Genomic DNA, 20,823 nt, shown 5'->3' on the forward strand with positions numbered 1-20,823 from the left:
CAGAAAATACCTGAAATCACAGAAAAACACACAAACTCATAGTAAAGTCCAGAAAAGTGAATTTTAATTAAAAACTAATAAAAATATACTAAAAACTAACTATATCATATAAAAAACATACTAAAAACAATGCCAAAAAGTATACAAATTATCCGCTCATCAGCCACCGTGCCTGGTTGCCGGGAAACGGCACTGCTATTACTAGGATCCATTGTCGGTAAGGGTTTCATTTTTAATCTCCGTTCTTCTGAATTCCTGGAACATTGTTGTCACTACAGAGTTTTTACAGTTGCTGTCATCGGAGCCTGGGGCTATTGTCATCACTTGAGGTAGCTCCCGGAGCTTCTGCCCCTCCGTTGCGGCATTTTTCCATAACTGTGGTCATTTATTCTAGCCTTGGAATTCTTACCGTTATTATTCTGCTATGAAATTTTGAGAAGTTCATGATGTTAATATGTTAGGATCGAGTTCTAGAAACTGTATGATTAAAATAGAGGCTGTTACGGTGTCATCCTTATTTGTTTCTCGTGGTTGCTGCCGCGAGTTAAGATTAAAAATGGACCCTTGACGGGTTAACCCTTAAAGGTTTCGACTTTTGAGGTAGGAGTTTTCTTAAACTTCATTTTATCTTACAGAGTTGTTATAAATAGATATTAATGTGAGAAACATATGTCTGTGATTATGATTGTCTTATAAATGTGGTTGTTTGCTGGACTGAATGACTAATTGCTTGATTGCTTGAGTAGTTTGTGATTGCTGAAAAGAAATTAGTTTGAAAGGTTATTTAGTTGATTATTATGAAAAATGGCTTTTCTTGGTTTTGAAGCTATTTTTGATAATATAATCACTGAATTTGAAAGCAGTTTTCTTATTGAAATATCTTCTTATGACAACTTTGAAACTCCGTGGTGAGACCGTGTGGTTAGGTTCTCATCCTCCTACAGCTTTACCTTTTCAGGAACCGGATGAAGAAGCATTAAGAAGAGTTAAACTCCGTTTAGTTTTATATGTTGTATTAATTAGATTATTTTCTTTTCTCGTCTTTGTTATTACAATTTTTGCAAGAGGGATAGGAGTTGTATGATTTATATATATTATATTATAAGATATTATGTAAGGGGTCTTGTATATGAATCTATGGTTGTTTGTATTTTTTTAAGATAAAGTATTTTTTTTCCAGTTTTCAAAGAAATTAGCGCTACGGTGTTGAGTCACAGGCTCCTATTTTAATATTTAGTATATAAAGTAGTCGTAATACTTCTTGTTATCAGAGTGGCACAGCCGGAAGCGTGACTTCTGATAGTGAGGGTGTTACAATAATAATAATAATAATAATAATAATAATAATAATAATAATAATAATAATAATAATAATAATAATAATAATAATAATAATAATTAACCGACAAATTTTTAATATTTTGTAAAGTTTGGAATTGAAACAAAATTTGTGGATCTTCTTGAATTTTGACTCTAAGTATCACTACCATTACATCTTATATGTAAGTAATACCGTAATGAAAAAAAAAAGATGTAGCAGAAAAAATATTGTGGTATAACTTTGTTTAGGTTAACATACATAAATTTTGATTTTGAGCATATAACTTTGTTTATGTTAATAAATACATACATTTCAATTTTGAGTATATATATATATATATATATATATATATATATATATATATATATATATATATATATTCCAGCAAAATGTAGTAATGTAAGAAAAAGGTTTTAGAATAGAAAAAAATAAGAGAGATTTTGAGAAAAATTAAAGGAGAGAGATAATTTTACGAAGAAAAAATAAAAAAATTATATAAGGACTAGTTTGACTAATTTTTAAAATTTGAGGGATAAAAATGACTTACGTCTGGATTTTCAAGGACTATTTTGACTAATAGAAAACTTTTTTATATGTCAAGTGGCACGTGTCACTGACCTATCACGTGGCGTGCCACGTCTTCATGCCACGTGGCACTTAATGTGGCATGTTATCATCCAATTGACGGAAGGACTAATTTGACTAACAGTTTATCTTTCAGGGACTAATTTGATTAAAAAAATTATTCGGAAACAAAAATGAAGATCGCATGATCTTTCAGGGACGAATTTAAACATTAACCCTTATCTATCTATCTATATATATATATATATATATATATATATATATATATATCTTAAACTTTTGTAAAAATAATTTTATAATATGTATCTCCTCTTATTAATTTAAACTTTAAATTAACTATATATATTTATATAAATATACGTGATATTTAAATAATTTGCAATGTAAATTTTATATTCTCATATATATTAGTTTTTATATAAATAACCGATATTTAGTATATAAATATCATGATTGTTTAACTATATATACCATATATTCTATATGATTTCCTCTCATAAGCTACCAATATTTTCCTTCTTCTCCTTTTATGTCACCGCAAGTACTACAGTTTATTATCCTCTCTGATCTCTAGAGTCAACATAGGCAGCTTTATCCTTCTTTCTCGTCTTCAATCTTTCTTTTTCTTCTCTCGTATTGACAGAAGAAAAAAAGTTTGGATGTTTTTAAGATCGATGTACTATACATATGCGTTAACTTTGCTTTTTTCTGTTTCTTTACTTTTGTTTTCAATCTGCAATTTTTAATTGATACAGAATCATGATGACCTTTATTTATTTATTATTTTTTTAGGATACACTCTTAAATAATACTTTATACTAGGGACTTATTCTCTTGTTCATTTTCGACCATGAAAGTATAATATAATATAAATTATCTGATTTTCTTATTTTTTTTTGTAATTTTTTTCGTTATGTATTCCATATCAATGATATCATGTATATACACTCTTCTAATATTCCATTTCATTTCAATTTTATTTTGGATTTGATAAATTGTTATATCAATATTCGTAAAATTATATATCATAAATAATGATTTGAGATTTAATTTGAAATTTGTGATTTCAATATATAATTTTAATTCAATTTAAATGTTATAAAAGGTGAAAAAATATAACTAAATTTTTACCAAATACATCATCTTCTGTGCTGATACTATTGATATCAAACTTTAAAAACACCATAGTAGATGTAGTTGTCAATGTGTTCTTTGTTTTTGTGTTTTAACTTTTATTATTTTTCAAATAAAGTATTAAGATCGTCTCTGATTTTTTAAAATTTTCAAAAAAATATTATAAATAACGATAACAACAAAAATATCCTTAAAATATTATAAAATGCGTAAAAAATATTCAAAGTTAAATATATATGTTCTCAAAATGTACTTTAGAATTTGAATTTGATGCGATTCCTTATAAGTATGATAAGAAAAATGAAATATTTTTATCTTTAAAATCCTGTAATTTTACACTAAATAGATTTTTTTATAATTTTATTTGTCAATAATCAAGAATACTTTTAAAAAATAAAAAATATCTACCGATTAAATTTTTATCCTTCTTTATATATTTTTTAAATTGTGATCCAAATATTCATACAAAATTTTGGATTAAATGCTAAAGGTTTCTCAAATATAAAAATCGTTTGCCAATGACAAATAATTTTTAATTATTTTTGTCGTATTTTAAAATATTTTTATCGCTAACAGAAGTGATTGATATTTTTATACGTGCGTCCAAAAATCGAGACGATTTTAATTTTACCTCTAAAAAGTTTCTTTTCCACATCCTCCTTATCAATAATTTATTGTTGTTATATATTATTATTATTACTAATACTTATTATTTATTTATTTATTTATTTATTTATTATTACTATTATCCGTCAATATTAATGGTAAAGCACAATTTCAGCAGAGGGTAGGGCCTTTTGCATTTAATTTGATAAAAATTATTATATGTTGTAATAATTTCGTGTCATAAAGACCTTTGACTTTGAAGGTCCTTTTTTAGCTATATATTTAACGCAAAGTTGACCAATCAAATTAGACGGTCTGATTTGTTTGTTCCTGACATCACAACGACGCAAAATATCTTTCTCCCCAACAACGCTACACTATACCACTCTCATCCCCATTTCAAAATTAAAAAGTGAGAGTCATATCTCTATGAATTAAAAAGATCGTCAAATCTTTTAATTTTTTCATACCGAACTTTAAGTTATCATGCGCTTATCCAATTTTATGAGCAAAAGACTAAATTAAATTTAATCCTTTTACTATGATATTATTTTAATTATATATATAATTATTATTTATATATAAATATATATTGTTTAATTTATTGTTTTAATTTATATATATATATATATATGTAAATAGTTGATTTGATAGACTTTTTATGTACAAATAATATAATTGTATTTTAATATTCTTGATAGATATAACTATTTATATAGTTTTTTTATATGTTTAAATTTTTGTAAAAAATATTTTTATAATATGGTATCAGAATTTTTAAAACCAAAAAGACAATTTAACTATTGTTAACCCTAAAAAAATATTTTAATATAAGACAAATAACAAAAGAGAAATAAAATCTATATGAAAGTCCATGAAAATCTAAGAATTCACGAAATCTCAAAAAAATTATTGCATGAGAAGGCGTGTTAGATTAAAAATTATTCACATATCTCCTCTTATTAACATAAACTTTAACTTTTGAAAAAAAATTTTTGTAACAATTTTAATTATAAAAGATATCATGTATATACAAATAATTATCGACCAAATTAAATTAATTATATATTTATATATAAATATATGTAATATTTAATTCATTTGCAATATAAATTTTATATTCTAATATAATAATTTTATATAAATATCATGATTGTTTAAAATATTTTAAAACATTTTTATCGTTGATGGAAGTGTTGGATATTTTTATATGTTCATCTAAAAATTGGGACGATTTTAACTTTACCCCGAAAAATTTTCCTTTACTACATCCTCCTTATCAGTAATTTATTCTTTTTATCTATTATTATTATTATTAGAGTTATGTTACGTATACACTAAAATCAACCACTAGTATAAAATACATGTTGGAATACAAATTTACATTGAAAATAAATTAAACTACACATGTATTTATACACAAATACATGGGTGACTGATTTTAGTGGCTGATTTTGATATACAAATAGCATTTTTGTTGTTATTATTATATTGCTATCTGCCATTATTGACGGCCAAGCCCATTTCGGTTGAGGACCGGGGCCTTTTGCATTTATTTTGATGAAAGTTCTTATATGTTGTCATGGTTTCGTGTCATAAAGCCTTTCACTTTAAAGGTCCCTTTGCAACTATATATTTAATGCAAATCTGACCCATCAAATCACAGAGTACGATTTATTTGTTCCTGACATCACAACAACGTAAAACACCTTTCTCCCCAGCAATGCTACACTACATTACTCTCATCCCCATTTCAAAATTAAAAAGTGGGAGTCGTATCTCTATGAATTAAAAAGGTCGTCACTCATTGGCCAGCGGTAGACCCTTAAATGGAGCTCAGATCCACGACTGATTAGTCCTTAACCTATCGGGTTGGGGGATACTGTTTGGGTAAACAAAAAAAAAGGTCATCAAATCATTTAATTTTTTCATACCAAATTTTAAATGCTCACGCGCTTATCCAGTTTTACGATAACACGCAAAAGACCAAATTAAATTTACTCCTTTAACTATTAAATTATATTAATTTTATATATATACAAAAATTAATTATTATTTATATATTAATATATGTACTGTTTAATTTATTAATTTAATTTATATATATATATATATATATATATATATTTGACTTGATAGTTTTTGTATGTACAAACAATATAATTGTATTTTTATATTTTTGTTAGATATAACTATTTATATGATTTTTTTATGTGTTTGAACTTTTGAAAAAATAATTTTATAATATAGTATCAGAATTTTTATAACAAAAAAGTCAACAATTTAACTATTGTTAACCCTAAAAGAAAATATTTTAATATAAGATAGTTAACAAAAGAGAAATAAAATCTATACAAAAGTCTACGAAAATCTAAGAACAATTGACAGAATCTCAAAAAAAGTTATTTCTTGAGAACACGTGTTAGATATAAAATCATTTATATATTTCCTCTTATTAATTTAAACTTTAACTTTTGAAAAAAGTTGTTTCGTAACAATTTTAACTATAAAAAATATCATGTATATATAAATAATTAACTACCAAATTAATTAATTATATATATATTTATGTATAAATATACGTGATATTTAATTCATTTGCAATGTAAATTTTCTATTCTGATATATATTATTTTTTATATAAATAACTGATATTTAGTATATAAATATCATGATTGTTTAACTATGGCTTGGTTTGGTAAAACTTTTTGAAGAGGTGCTTGTGCTGGCAGCATTTAAAAGATTAGGGTACTTTTGAAAGCACTTAAGGTAGAGCTTTTCAAAATTTAAAGGTCTAATATAACCTCATATGTTAACTAATTTCCAAATTTAATGCTTACATTTATGTTTATTATAATATTTTTAAATTTTAACAGCTATTTTACTAAACGCAATTATTGTTGCTTGTGTTTATTAAAATCTATTTTTAATTTGATTTTTAAGCCAATATATACCATATATCCTATATGATTTTCTCTCATAAGCTACCAATATTTTCCTTCTTCTCCTTCTATGTCATCGTAAATACTACAGCTTATTATCCCCTCTGATCTCTATAGTCAACATATGCAGTTTTATCCTTCCTTCTCGTCTTCTATCTTTCTTTTTCTTCTCTCGTATTGACGGAAAAAAAAGTTTGGTTGTTTTTAAGATCGATGTACTATATATGTGTTAATTTTGCTTTTTGTCTGTTTCTTTGTTTTTGTTCAATATGCAATTTTTAATTGTTACAGAATCACGATGACCTTTATTTATTTATTATTTTTTTCAGGATACACTCTTAAATAATACTTGATCTCAGTGACTTATTCTCTTGTTCATTTTCGACCATAAAGATATAATATAATATAAATTATCTGATTTTCTTGTTTCTTTTTTGTAATTTTTTTCATTATGTATTCTATATCAATGATGTCATGCATATACATCCTTCTAATATTCCATTTCGATTCAATTTTGTTTTGGATTTTATAAATTGTTATATCAATATTCATAAAATTATATATCATAAATAATGATTTAAAATTTAATATGAAATTTGTGATTTTAATATATAATTTTAATTCAATTTAAATGTTATAAAAAGTGAAAAAATCTAACTAAATTTTTACCAAATACATCATCTTTTGTGCTGATACTATTGATATCAGACTTAAAAATCCAAAAATATTATAGTAGATATAGTTGTCAATGTATTCTTTGTTTTTGTATTTTAACTTTTATTATTTTTCAAATAAAGTATTAAGATCGTCTCTGATTTCTTAAAATTTTCAAAAAATTGTTATAAATAACGATAATAACAAAAATATTCTTAAAATATTATAAAATGTGACTAAAATATTCAAAGTTAAATATATATATTCTCAAAATGTACTTTAGAATTTGAATTTGATGCGATTTTTTATAAGCATGATAAGAAAAATGAAATATTTTTATCCTCAAAATCCTGTGATTTTTTTTGTAATTTTATTTGTCAATAACCAAGAATACTTTTAAAAAAATAAAAAATATCTACCGATCAAATTTTTATCCTTCTTTATATATTTTTTAAATTGTGGTCCAAATATTAGTACAAAATTTTCGATCAAATGCTAAAGGTTTCTCAAATATAAAAATCGTTTGTCAATGACAAATAATTTTTAATTATTTTTGTCGTATTTTAAAATATTTTTATCGCTAACAGAAGTGATGGATATTTTTATAGGTGCGTCAAAAAATCGAGACGATTTTAATTTTACCTCTAAAAATTTTTCTTTTTCACATCCTCTTTATCAATAATTTATTCTTGTTATATATTATTATTATTATTATTATTATTATTATTATTATTATTATTATTATTATTATTATTATTATTATTATTATTATTATCTTCTTCTGCCATTATTGATGGTCAAATGTAAACCCCGGTTAAATTAGTTAATAAATTAGTTTTTAATAAGGAGGATTAGAAATGTGAATATTATATTAAATTAGGATAGAGCTCATCGAAACGAGAATTTTGACACCAATTTCGAAGAAAACGGTCCAAAATTGGACCGAACGGGCCGAACCGGTTGAACCGAGCCCAAACCGGGTTGTCGGTCCAACCGGACCCACACTTTTAATGAGCCCGAAAGCCCTTCTTCTCCATTTCACCAGCTGCAGCATGAAAATGCCCAGGGAGGAGAAAAACACTCCCGAACCCTTACGGTAATCTTCCAACCCCCGTAACTTCTCCGTCCGAGCTCCGATTGCCGCACCGTTTGCGACCACGCGTCCACCGCGTCGAGCTCTACATTTCTACCGGAACAATTTCATTGGTAACTTGTTTAATCACTCTCAGATTCATCTTCCCCCAATTTTCGAATTTTAAGTGGGAATATTGAATTTCTTTGATTTCTGATATTTTAGGATCCTATTAGCTTGAGAGAAACGTTCACTCTTGCTTATGTGAAGCTTGGGTAAGGTGAGGATACGATAATTCTATTCTATTTTCATTGAATTTGAGCTTTGAGTATTAAATTATATATATATATATATATATATATATATATATATATATATATGTGTTATGAATGTATATTAGGTTGTGAATAAATAATTGGAGCTTGAAATTGTGAATACTGGAACTTGGAGGAAGCGGATTAGTTGAGTTTTGAGGGGCTGTCTTGGTTTTGAATAAATAGCTTTGGTCGTTACGTGGAAATCGGCTAAGGTATGGTTTAGGTTTCTTGCATTTAATATATAATGTTCTGTGAAAACTTAGGCTAGACGGCCATAGGATAAGTTGGAATGCAGGTGTATGTTTAATGTTTAGTAATTTGTCGATGAATACATTTGGTTGAAGTTTATTGGATAATTAGTTATTAATCTTGGATGGTGAATGTTATTGTTGATGAACATGGTTGGTTTAGTGCTAATGATTTGGTGAATTATTGATTTGAGATATTTTGTGTTAGAAGCCTAGGATTAGTGAACTATGATCCTTAGTTAAATTTTGGTTGTTGGATTTGAATATTGTATGAATATAATTGTTAATCTGAAGTAGATTTATTGTGGTGACTGTTATGATGATGAGGAAGGGTATGTTGAATTGAAAAGAAAGCAGGTTTGGACCCGAAAAGGGTGGCAAAGTCCAAGTTTTAGAGGAGATGCTGTTGAAATTTTATAAAAATTAGAGATTTTGTTTATATGATTATTTAAAAAGATTTAGATTCAAAGGTTATATGGTTTGATTTAGAGTTATAAGAAAATGAGCATGTTTTAAGTTTGATTCATTTAGAAAAGAATGAATTATGTTTTGAATTGGAACTATTGATAGACGGAGTGGGAGGTGTGATAATGAAGGATAAGGATTGAATATGATTGACGTATAATGATGAATGAGAAGCAATTGAGAATGATGTGGATGTTGATGAATTATAATTGAATTATTGATATGGCTTATGAACTTGAATGATCTGAGATACGAGCTTCCCTGGGTCAAGCGCCGTAGCTTGCCACCACGTGTACCAGGTTGAAAACTCGATACTCTGTTGACCCTACGATGTAAGTGTGACCGGGCACTATATAAATTCCCGGGAATGTTACCCCCATTAAGCAATATTGATTATTTGAGAAAAAGCTATGCATAGACTCTTGGGGATGCACGTCGGGGGACAGTCTAAGTACAATTCAGACTTGTCGGGTTGGCTGGATAACCGACAGATGAGCCTCATCAGCCATAGGACAGGCATGCATCATATGCATATTACTTGAATTACTTGCTTGTGCTTTAATTGGGTGTGTCTAAATGTACTTGCCATGTTAAATGTGTATTTGTTACCTGCAGTATTTGTAACCTTCTTGTGCTTGCTTTTATCTGTTTATTTGTCTGTGAAAATGCATGATGGAATTGGAGGTATGGAGGAATGGCAGTATGAGACTTAGATTTTAAGGTTAAGTTAAGTTAGGTTTAAATGTTCTTAGAAAACCACCTTCTATGGCTTATGTTTAATACTTTAAGCTCTATAATCTGAGTGTCGGTGTTCTAGGATTGCCTCTGGCATTCCCAGGACCTTATATTATGTGTGTGGCACCTTTACCATACTGAGAACCTCCGGTTCTCATTCCATACTATGTTGTTGTTTTTCAGATGCAGGTCGAGAGGCATCTCGTTAGGCGTCTGGACTTTTGAAGCGGAGTGGTTACTGGGATATTTTGTTATGCTATGGTGTATATACATGTACTTAGTTTTCTCTCCGCATGACTTATTCTTTTTGATCCTCTTAGAGGTTTATGGAGAGGCAGGATTGTATATATGTACTTTTGGGTTTTGGATATGTATGTATATATGTGTAAATATTCTCCGGCCAGTCTTGACTTCGCAGGCTGAGTTAGGAGCTTGGTATTTTGTATCTTTGGCACTCTATTCCCACTTCTGTTATCTTGCGTTTAATAGTTATGGTTTTCTTAGCACGCAGGTTAACTCGTTCCTTGAGCGTTGCGCTTTTATTTTGCGATTTTTGTTTCCTCTATTCTTCAAGGCTCCTAGCATATTATAATTCTTCTACTATTATATGTACTTATTTTATTCAGAGGTCGTAATATCACACCACCTCTGTTTTACGACTTAAGCGTAATACTTAGTGTGGTAGGGTGTTACATTATGGTATCAGAGCAGTTCGTTCCTATAGAGCCTGAAAGACGGACTGATTGTGCTTCTGTGCATTCTCTGTATATGTGTTTATGTGCTATTAGGATATCTGACTGATATATATGGCATAAATGTTTGTGAGCATGCATTTGGAACTTAAAGCATTAGACTTGCGATATTGAGACTGATCAACTTAATATCACTTGTTTGGTGTATATAGGGACCAGATGTCAACTCGCAGACGTGGTCGCGGGTGAGGTAGAGGTAGGACAGGCACCGTTACTCCTGCTCCTATAGGGACTGATCCAGTAGACTTTATGGCTGCCCTGGGAAATATGGCTGCAGCTATGCAGGCGACAGCCGAGGCACTGGGTAATCAGATAAATCAAGGTAATCATGGGAACCATAATGATGAGGACAGTCCTATGACACTTGCAACGTTTCTGAAAGTTCATCCTCCGACCTTCAGGGGAACCTCAAATCCCACTGACGCAGATAATTGGATTCAGGCTATGGAAAGGGCGTTACAGGCACAACAGGTTCCTGAAGAGCAATGGGTTGAATTTGGAACTTATCAGTTGCAAGGTGAAGCTCAGTATTGGTGGCAGGGAACACGACGTATCCTGCAGCCTGATGGTGCTGCGATTCCTTGGGAGGTTTTCCAGACAGAGTTCTATAAGAAATACTTTCCTAATTCAGCTAGAAATGCCAAGGAACTTGAATTAATGCAGTTAAAGCAGGGACAGATGACTGTTGCTAAGTATACCAGTAAATTTGAGGAGTTATGTCACTTTTCTCGTATCTGTCAAGGTGCGCCTGAAGATTTTGCTGAATGGAAGTGTATTAAATATGAGGGAGGTCTTCGGAGCGATATTATGAGCTTCGTTGCCCCAATGGAGATCAGGGTGTTTTCTGAATTGGTAAATAAGAGTAGGGTGGCTGAGGATTGTGTGAGGAAGGCGGCAGCAGAGAAAGGGAGTTTGAGGGTGCCTTTTCAAAGACCTTCAGGAAGGAACTTTGCTCCGAGAGGTAGGAATTTCAAACATGGAGGCTCTGTTCCGCAGCAGACTCAGGGTCAAGGTAATTACAGAAGGTCGAATACTAATTCTAGTCAAGGAAGAAGGTTTGGGAAGCAGCCACAGCAAGATCTGAACTGTCAGAAGTGCGGAAGGTATCACCCTGGAGTTCCGTGCAGATTCGGACTTGGAGTATGCTATTCTTGTGGACAGCCCGGGCATATGGCCACCAATTGCCCGGAGAAGAAGAAGTATGAGACTGGTAGGGTGCAGCAGCCAGGGAGAGTATACACCACTTCTACCATAGGTGCTGAGGGATCTGAGACACTGCTTAGAGGTAATTGTGAAATGGCTGGTAAAATCTTAAATGCTTTATTTGATTCAGGAGCGTCTCATTCATTTATTGCATTTGAAAAGGCTCATGAATTAGGATTGAGAATGGTGGTTTTAGGTTATGATTTGAAAGTATATAATGCTACTCATGAAGCTATGGTGACTAGGATAGGATGTCCACAAGTTCCCTTTCGAGTACAGCAACGTGAATTTGTGCATGATTTGATTTGTTTGCCTATGACTGGTCTTGATCTCATTTTGGGATTGGATTGGTTATCCAAGAATCATGTTTTACTTGATTGTTCTGAAAAGTCAGTACAGTTTATGCCGAAAGGGTCAGAAGCACCGGTTGTGGTGAATAGTTACTATTTGAATTCTATGATAGTAAATTGTTCTGGAACCGAATGTCAGGGTATTATGTTATTAACTGCGGGAGTATCAGGTGATGATCAGAGTTTAGAGCAAATTCCGGTTGTATGTGAATTTCCAAATGTGTTTCCGGATGATATTAATGAATTCTCACCTAACCGAGAGGTTGAATTTGCAATCGAGTTGGTACCTGGATCCGGTCCAATTTCAATTACTCCTTATAGGATGTCACCTTTAGAAATGGTTGAACTGAAGGCTCAGCTTGAAGATCTGTTAGGTAAGCATTTCATCCGACCAAGTGTTTCTCCGTGGGGAGCACCAGTGTTACTAGTAAAGAAGAAGGATGGAAGTATGCGGTTGTGTGTCGACTATCGGCAATTGAATAAGATCACTGTGAAGAATAAATATCCGTTACCTAGAATCGATGATCTAATGGATCAGTTACAGGGTGCCGGTGTGTTTTCTAAGATTGACCTGCGATCCAGATATCATCAGATAAGGGTTAGAGACGAGGATATTCCGAAAACTGCTTTCAGGACCCGTTATGGTCATTATGAGTATACAGTGATGTCTTTCGGGTTAACTAATGCCCCGGCAGTATTTATGGATTATATGAACAGGATTTTTCGACCGTATCTAGACAAGTTTGTTATTGTCTTCATTGATGATATTCTTGTTTATTCTAAGACTGAAGAGGAACATGCTGATTACTTGCGAACTGTGCTGCAAATTCTGAGAGATAGGAAGTTATATGCTAAGTTATCTAAATGCGAGTTCTGGAAGAGTGAAGTGAAGTTTCTCGGCCACGTGGTGAGTAAGCAGGGGATAGCTGTGGATCCTGCTAAGGTGGAAGCAGTGATGAATTGGGAGCGACCAACTTCAGTGACAGAGATAAGGAGTTTCTTAGGTTTGGCGGGGTATTATCGCAGATTCATTAAGGGATTTTCACAGCTCGCCTTATGTAACAACCCTAATTTTCGAGTACGTGAGATCTTTTCTAAAGATACGGAGAACTCCGGAGGATCGGTAAAAGGAGTACCTTTGATATATCATCAAGTATCTCAATCCTCATTGTCATTATGTCATCTTTAAGCTAGAACCTTTTCCGAGTCAAGCTCGATAACGCAGTCACGAAGAACATAGTTTTTGAACCGTATTGGTTAGGAGTTTTGATCCGGTTTTTCGTAAATAGTCTCAGTTTGACGAACCGGACTCGATTCATGAGAGAAGAAAGATAATAGTATAATATTATCATTATATTAGTATTATAAAATGCTTGAATGATATTATAAGGTTACCTGGTCAGTTTTAGTTAAAAACAGAAAATCAATTTAACCTGGTTTACGGTTTACTGGTGCAGCTTAGCACCAGCACTCTCTGATGACTTTAGCAATGCTAAGGCCTCATTATACATGTTCTATTATCATAATAAATATGTTACTAGTGTCATTTATGCTAGTAGCTCAGAAAATAATTTTTAGAGATGTTTTTACGAGTGTTCCGATACACCTAGTTTTAGTAGTTGTACACCAGAGATATTTTAATATTATTTTAACCCACCTCCAAGCCAACCAATCACAACTCTCCTTACACCCCCAAAACCCCCAAGGCTGCCTCATTTGCTCATTGTGGCCGAAAATCACCAAGAGAAAAAGGAGAGAAAGTTCTTGGTTCATAAATCTTCAAAGCTTGATTTCTTCTGAACTAAAACTCAAATCAAAATTCCGATTTCACCAAAATGATCCTCTCTTCTTCCTCTACATAACCATGTGACTTATCAAGGCTGGAAATAAGGTGAGATGGCTGTCTCCCTCCCTCTTCAATTCGGTTTTCAAGGAAAACCATGTAAACATGTGTTTTCTTGATGTTTTTCCTTAGGAATCATGCTTAACTTGACTTGAGGGCCAAGAAACGTGAATTTCCAGCAAGTCTAAGGTGAGATATCTCTTCCTAACATACTGAGTGAGATTTGGTCAGTTGAGAGTTTTTGGATTTAAAGTTGTTCTTGATGTGATTTAGGAGGAAAAAGTGCTTAAGGACCACCTGAAAATCTAACTGAATTAGGAGCAGCAAAACCAGGTAGGGTGTCACGAAATTAATCTTGATTATTTGTGTTTGAGATGTGTGAATGGTGTATTATTTGGCTGTGCTAAAAATTGGTTGCATATATGATTGATTCTTGGTGAAAATTTGGTGAAATTCTGATGAAATTTGATGAAATTTAAGCTTTAAAGTTCATGTTCTTGGGCAGCTGGAAAAACGAAACCCTAAGCTTAAATTGAGGGTCAATTTGTGTTAAAATCATGTAGAAAAGATGGGGTTTTAGTGGCTAGAAATTTATTATGAATTTTGGTAAAAATCGGTTGCTGAAAAGATTGAAAAACGGGTAAAAACAGAGAAAGAATTTGAAGAATATATGAAGAACATGAAGAACACTTTGAGTGTGGTGAAGAACAATGAAGAACACCTTTTAGATCTTAGAGAGGGCAAGGAAGTAATTATTTTGGTGTTTGAGGGGTTATTTGGTAATTTTTGAAAGTTAGGATGGTTAAAGTAGAAATATTAAAAGTTACCGGAGTAAAAAGTTAATTTTAAAGGTTAAAAGGTAAAGACAAGGTAATTTTCGAAAATTTAATAATAAAATAATAAATAATAATAAAATATTAAATAATAATATTTAATTAAAAATAATATTTTAATAAAAATAATAAAATAATACAGAAAAGGCAGTTTTCTGTAAAAGCTTTAGAAAGACAACTTTAAGTGCAGAATCTCATAATTACCTTCATAAAACACTTAGGGAGTGGTAATAACATGTTAGTGAGGAAAATATAAGGAAAAGATAAAAAGTTAAAGAAAAGATAAAAATTGAAGAAAAAGTCTGTAATGTTTTAATGACAGAAAAACAGATAGAATTAGTGAACGAACTAGGGCAACATAGTTAGTCCTTGAGTTGCGACTAGGGTTAAGTATTATATGAAAAGTTAAACTGTTTCAGTATAGACTTAATGAACCTATACTTGGGGCAGGCTAACTAATCATATCGAAATTTACATAAGCTTTAAACACATATGTTAAACAGAGAAATCAGAGCAGAGTAAAGAAACACAGAGAACAGAATAACCAGAGAAAAGTAGGAGATACAGAGAAAAGAGTAATCAGAGCAGAGTAAAAAGACAAAGAGAAAAGAGTAATGTGACAAAGAGAAATGGTTTGAGTTAAGATGTTGTAAAAGTAAAAGCTGTAAAGTTTGTATAGCATGATTGAACAGAGAAAGAAAGAGGTACTGCATAAGAATGTGAAAGTGATGATGAATAATGAGAATGATAATGAATGATGATAATGAGAATGATTATGTGATGATCTGCTGCGTGAAGGCAGTCAGATAGATGGTGGTACGACCACTGAGAGCGCTTCCCTGGGATACTTAGCTATAATGCTATTCTGTAAGTCAGAGGACTCTTACAGAGGTATCGAGAAAACACAACTAGCATATACTCCTGTAAGTCAAAGGACTCTTACAGTGAGAGTGTGTGTGTGTGCTCCTGTAAGTCAAAGGACTCTTACAGTGAGTGTGTTGGGCAGATATAAGTTAACTAGCTCCGCCATGCAAGTCAAAGGACTCTTGCAGTGGGTTGCTAGTGCCGTCCTGCAAGTCAAAGGACTCTTGCAGTGGTTTGCCTCACAAGTCAAAGGACTCTTGCGAGGGGCATTGCCAACAGGGAAGCCTTACCTGGTCAGAGGACTCCGGGTAACGTCGGGAGCGGGTATGTAACCGACCAATGAGCTCATTACCTGCACTAGGGCTAGACATGCATCATTCTTGTCTGCGCATCATTCTCTGTTGCATTCCTTTCTGTGTGTGATCTATTTCTTTGTGTTTGTCTGCTTGTATGCTATTTCTATGTTTTATTTTCTTGTATTCTTTTGTTTGTGTTCTGCTTTCTATTGCCTCTACTTTCTCTTTCTATCTTTATCTTTTGGTTACTGCTTCGCTATATTCTATTATTCGTCTGCTAATCGACCCCAAATACATGAATATAACTAATAACCCCGACCCTACTAAGGACTCCCCAGTTCTTACCCCTTCTCTCTCCCTTCCCCCTCCAGATGGAAGCATGAGTACCCTTCCGTAGTTCGCTGATGACCGTTCGTAAAGAGAATTCCGCTCTAGGTAGTCTTCTGAGTCTAGGGTGAATCTCTTTATCTATGTATATGTATATACTGTGAGACCAGCCAACGTCTGCACCCCATTCGTATACGCACTTTAACCTAAATCCTGTGTACGAGACTCCTGTTGTGTGGCTACTTGATGAGGTACCAGAGGGACGTCCTATGGCAATGTCTGATCGTGCAGAGAAATAGCAGATGATGTCCTACCTTTGGTGACGTTCACCTGACTTGAGTTTTGAAGACTTAGAACGTACTTTTCCTCGCTTTAGTAGTTTAGAGGGACTAGGCGAGTATAGAGTCTAAGCTAGCCTGGGTGCCAGCTTAGGGACTTCTTGAACAGGTCAGGACCTGGGATGTTGTATATATATATATGTATACAGATATTATTTAGATATATCTAGGGGTGTTCTAACTAACGGTCTATACTCTAACAAAGGCTGGATAAATGAATGTTTCTAGCTACTCGTGATGTATTTATGTGTGGTTGGTTATAATTGACTTATTTGTTATTACTTGTGAATTGATTATGACTGATTCCGTCTATTAACCCAAATGTTTTCAAACAAAAAAAAATATACCTCGCAAATTAACCACGTTTTTAACAACGAATCAGGCTCATATGATAAATAATAGATAATAATTAGGAAGACAAATTGGTAGCGCTCAGTTTCCGGTATGATCTAGACATATTGAAAATTGGGTCGTTACAATTTGGTATCAGAGCAGTTCGTTCCCAGTAGAGCCTGAGGAGTGGACTGACTATGCTTCATTGCATACTCTGCTTGTGTGTCTCATGTCGTTAGGGTATCTTTAAGATACATTTGGCATGAATGTCTTTGAGCACTCATTCTGGGAATGTTCACACTTGACTTGAAGTGTTAAGACTGATCACCTTAATACTGATTGTTTGGTGCGGATAAGACCTCAATGACTGTGAATAGGCATGGTTTAATCGAGTTCCGAACGACAAATTCGTGTCAGGCACAACTATTCTTATAGCTGTTATGATCTCCATGGCCATGGCTATGTGATATTTAGATGCTATAAGGAACGAACTGATATCTTCGTCAGGATGGCTTGAAGGAAATAGACTGCTTGAAGATGGATTCTTGCATGCGGCTGAAATTTTGAGGGCAAAATTTTCTTTTAGGAGGGTAGAATGTAACAACCCTAATTTTCGAGTACGTGAGATCTTTTCTAAAGATACGGAGAACTCCGGAGGATCGGTAAAAGGAGTACCTTTGATATATCATCAAGTATCTCAATCCTCATTGTCATTATGTCATCTTTAAGCTAGAACCTTTTCCGAGTCAAGCTCGATAACGCAGTCACGAAGAACATAGTTTTTGAACCGTATTGGTTAGGAGTTTTGATCCGGTTTTTCGTAAATAGTCTCAGTTTGACGAACCGGACTCGATTCATGAGAGAAGAAAGATAATAGTATAATATTATCATTATATTAGTATTATAAAATGCTTGAATGATATTATAAGGTTACCTGGTCAGTTTTAGTTAAAAACAGAAAATCAATTTAACCGGGTTTACGGTTTACTGGTGCAGCTTAGCACCAGCACTCTCTGATGACTTTAGCAATGCTAAGGCCTCATTATACATGTTCTATTATCATAATAAATATGTTACTAGTGTCAATTCACCCAGGGAGCACTAAAATGTATCAAGATCTAAAAGCGATTTTCTGGTGGCCAGGGATGAAGAATGATGTGGCATTACATGTATCTAAATGTTTAACGTGTCAGAAGGTTAAGATTGAGCATCAGAGACCATCAGGAACCCTTCAGCCTTTGGAGATTCCACAATGGAAATGGGAGAGTATCGCAATGGATTTTGTGATAGGTTTGCCTAAAACCCGATCTGGTTGTGACGCTATTTGGGTGGTTGTGGATCGACTAACAAAATCAGCTCACTTTCTTCCTATCCGAATAAGTTGCACAATGGAGGAATTGGCTCGAATGTATATTAAAGAGATTGTCAGATTGCATGGCGTGCCTTCTACTATCATATCTGATAGAGATCCTCGTTTCACATCAAGGTTCTGGGGAGCTTTTCAGCGTGCATTTGGGACTCAGTTAAGCTTGAGTACTGCGTATCACCCTCAGACAGATGGTCAGTCAGAAAGAACTATTCAGACCTTGGAGGATATGTTAAGGGCTTGTGTTTTAGACCAGCCGACGAGCTGGGATCGGTATATGCCATTAATAGAATTTGCTTATAATAATAGCTATCATGCGAGCATCGGAATGGCTCCATATGAGGCTCTGTATGGCAGAAAATGTCAGTCTCCACTATGTTGGTATGAAACTGGAGAAAGAAGTTTATTAGGGCCTGAAATGATAGCTGAAACAACTGAACTGATAAAGAAGATTCGTAGTCGAATGCTTATAGCCCAAAGCCGCCAGAAGAGCTATGCTGATCAGAGGCAAAAGCCTTTGGAATTCGAAGAAGGAGAACATGTCTTTCTAAAAGTTACACCAACCACTGGCGTGGGAAGGGCTATTAAGACTAAGAAGCTGAATCCCCGTTATATTGGACCCTTTGAGATTCTGAAGAGGATTGGACCAGTGGCTTATAGAATTGCCTTACCGCCATATCTTTTGAATTTGCACGACGTGTTTCATGTGTCTCAGCTTAGGAAGTATACTCCTGATGCAAGTCATGTTCTAGAACCAGAACCAATCCAAGTGAGAGAAGATCTAACACTCCCAGTAATTCCGGTGAGGATTGATGACACCAGTGTTAAACGATTACGAGGAAGGGAAGTATCATTGGTAAAAGTAGCTTGGAGACGAACTGGTATCGAGGAACATACCTGGGAACTCGAATCAGATATGCGAAAGGACTATCCACATCTATTTTCAGGTAACTAGATTTGAATTTTGAGGGCAAAATTCTTTATTAGGTGGGTAGGATGTAAACCCCGGTTAAATTAGTTAATAAATTAGTTTTTAATAAGGAGGATTAGAAATGTGAATATTATATTAAATTAGGATAAAGCTCATCGAAACGAGAATTTTGACACCAATTTCGAAGAAAACGGTCCAAAATTGGACCGAACGGGCCGAACCGGTTGAACCGGGCCCAAACCGGGCTGTCGGTCCAACCGGACCCACACTTTTAATGAGCCCGAAAGCCCTTCTTCTCCATTTCACCAGCTGCAGCATGAAAATGCCCAGGGAGGAGAAAAACACTCCCGAACCCTTACGGTAATCTTCCAACCCCCGTAACTTCTCCGTCCGAGCTCCGATTGCCGCACCGTTTGCGGCCACGCGTCCACCGCGTCGAGCTCTACATTTCTACCGGAACAATTTCATTGGTAACTTGTTTAATCACTCTCAGATTCATCTTCCCCCAATTTTCGAATTTTAAGTGGGAATATTGAATTTCTTTGATTTCTGATGTTTTAGGATCCAATTAGCTTGAGAGAAACGTTCACTCTTGCTTATGTGAAGCTTGGGTAAGGTGAGGATACGATAATTCTATTTTATTTTCATTGAATTTGAGCTTTGAGTATTAAATTATATATATATGTGTTATGAATGTATATTAGGTTGTGAATAAATAATTGGAGCTTGAAATTGTGAATACTGGAACTTGGAGGAAGCGGATTAGTTGAGTTTTGAGGGGCTGTCTTGGTTTTGAATAAATAGCTTTGGTCGTTTCGTGGAAATCGGCTAAGGTATGGTTTAGGTTTCTTGCATTTAATATATAATGTTCTGTGAAAACTTAGGCTAGACGGCCATAGGATAAGTTGAAATGCAGGTGTATGTTTAATGTTTAGTAATTTGTCGATGAATACATTTGGTTGAAGTTTATTGGATAATTAGTTATTAATCTTGGATGGTGAATGTTATTGTTGATGAACATGGTTGGTTTAGTGCTAATGATTTGGTGAATTATTGATTTGAGATATTTTGTGTTAGAAGCCTAGGATTAGTGAACTATGATCCTTAGTTAAATTTTGGTTGTTGGATTTGAATATTGTATGAATATAATTGTTAATCTGAAGTAGATTTATTGTGGTGACTGTTATGATGATGAGGAAGGGTATGTTGAATTGAAAAGAAAGCAGGTTTGGACCCGAAAAGGGTGGCAAAGTCCATGTTTTAGAGGAGATGCTGTCGAAATTTTATAAAAATTAGAGATTTTGTTTA

The 20,823-nt window shown here is 33.0% G+C and overlaps 1 long non-coding RNA gene across 1 annotated transcript; it reads left to right on the forward strand.

Annotated features, from left to right (window-relative positions):
- The first annotated feature begins 19,920 nt into the window (after positions 1 to 19,920).
- Positions 19,921 to 20,278, forward strand: LOC130933428 (uncharacterized). Its single transcript, XR_009067717.1, has 3 exons — positions 19,921 to 19,985; positions 20,077 to 20,131; positions 20,220 to 20,278. It is a non-coding gene; the product is annotated as an uncharacterized LOC130933428 (long non-coding RNA).
- The last annotated feature ends 545 nt before the right edge of the window (positions 20,279 to 20,823 follow it).

Source organism: Arachis stenosperma, chromosome 6, assembly GCF_014773155.1.
Source record: "Arachis stenosperma cultivar V10309 chromosome 6, arast.V10309.gnm1.PFL2, whole genome shotgun sequence".
NCBI lineage: Eukaryota > Viridiplantae > Streptophyta > Magnoliopsida > Fabales > Fabaceae > Arachis > Arachis stenosperma.